Below are 2,065 nucleotides of genomic sequence, written 5' to 3' on the forward strand. Positions count from 1 at the left end.
GGATTGTCACTCCCGAATATATATATAAAATCAGAAGTTAGTAACCCTATGTACTTCTACTATTTTAGAGAAATGACTACACCATGCTATACTTCCAGCTCTTGGAAGGGAACGTGGCCTTGCAAGATTGTCAGCTTGTCTTTCTAGAGCAATAACATTTGCATAAGTCCTTTCAGTTCCTCCGTAATCCTCTGAATTTTGTTGGCTTATCCTTCTTGAGCTTTTGCTCTCAATCCTTTAAGATTTACCTGTTTTTTCCTATTAGTCTGGCTAAAATAAATGAGAATATTCATGACTGGAAGGAAATATAAAAATCTCCACATTTATATTCACCACCCCAACCCACGTCTCCCCTTTCATGATGACATACCACAATTGCAGTGCAAGGCTTTATCCATCTTTGCGAGCATAATCAAGGCCACCTTTCACAATTAGCACTGCTGGAGAAAAGCATAGCACCATCGCTTGATATTTTCGCATTAGACATTGCTATTCGAGTTGCTTGCTTGTGCTGCCACATTGGGGGATTGTTTCTCGATCAAGCACTCCAAAGCACTAATAACGAAGGCAGGCAAAGAATCTACATATCGCAAAATGCTCAAGCATGGGAACATTCACTTCAACCTTGATGATCAGTGACAAAGAACTGACTGATGCTATCAGGGACAATGGCTTCTGTCAGACTGAGTTCTGGCAATAACTCAGGGCAGAGCCGAATATTTATGGATGGATTTTTCAGTGTCCTTTTAAAGTAACTTGATTTGCAGTATGAGAGGTAGTGGAGCCCAGGCTTGCCTTGCAAATATTTATAAGAGGAGTCAGCCCCTAATCTCACCCATAGGTGACCACAAACTAGAAGCGTGCTAAGTTTAACCCTATCCTCAAAATGATCTTGTCTCTGCACATAAATAAGCTGTACCCTAAGTGTGAGAGTCTCATTTTCAACATTAGATCACCTTCCAAAGATACATTTATTCAGGACAGATGGTTTTCATGTGTATTTCCTACATAGGTTGTCAACAAGTTTTCTCGGTTAGAGCTATCCATAAACCTGAGGCATTTCAGGAAGGGTCCTGCTGATGTCACAAGATTGCCAGCCACTGAGACATAAGGGGGAAAATATCAGGGTCTAGTGACAAGGAATGGAGTCCAGCAGTGGACCAGAAATAACATGGAATTTATCTTTGCTCCCCATATATGTGTGTGAAGGAAAAACAAAAAACCCTGCCAACTGCCAACTGACCAGAAAATGAGGGCAGCCTATCATGAAGCAGCTGCTCTGAGTGGTGAGTTGGGGGGATGGTAAGCTGATGAGGTGTGCCCCACACCCCATGTCTGCCTGCTGCCCACCCAGTCACTTCAGTTGGCTGTCTAATCCTTCTCTTAACCTTTGAGACTGAATGAGAAGAGAGTCAGGGCAATGGCAGCTCATCTTTTCCTTCAACATCACTATTGAAATCATAGAAGCAAAGCTGCAAGAAACAACAGCACAGTGATCCTGTTTTGAGCACTTGCTTTCCTGGGTAATCAGAACAGGATCTCTCAGTTTCACTACTTTCTCCTTCTTTCCTACTTTCTTCAGTTTCCTGCTTTCTCTGTCTCCTTATCCTTCCTTTGAGATCTGGAACCACCTCCTCCTGCTTGCTCCAACCCATCCTATTGAAATGAACAGAATCAACAGAGCAAATAAACAGGATCAACAGAGCACTCCCAGAATGCCCCACCCATCTTGTTTGTGTCAGCAGGACTGTCAGGAGCAAGCAAGACAAGATGGCAATTGACCTCAAGATCAGAAGAAGGCAGGGAGGTTCCAAATCACTGTTGTGTACTCCACCTTGCTCTCTTCTTCTTGGCCACTTGCCTGCTTCCTTAAAACTGCGCAGGCAAGGAGGAGAGCAAGGAGGAGGGGGAGGCATCAACAGTGGGTTTTTGTTTACATTTTGTTCAAAATGGTAGGGGTGGCAAATATGCTCCATTTCAGGGCATTATTCTCCTGCAGCTGGCATTCAGAGACATACTGCCTCAGAGTTAGTATAGAGCCGTCATTATCCCGTGCTGCTAGCGA

Source organism: Tiliqua scincoides, chromosome 6, assembly GCF_035046505.1.
Source record: "Tiliqua scincoides isolate rTilSci1 chromosome 6, rTilSci1.hap2, whole genome shotgun sequence".
Taxonomy (NCBI): Eukaryota; Metazoa; Chordata; class Lepidosauria; order Squamata; family Scincidae; genus Tiliqua; species Tiliqua scincoides.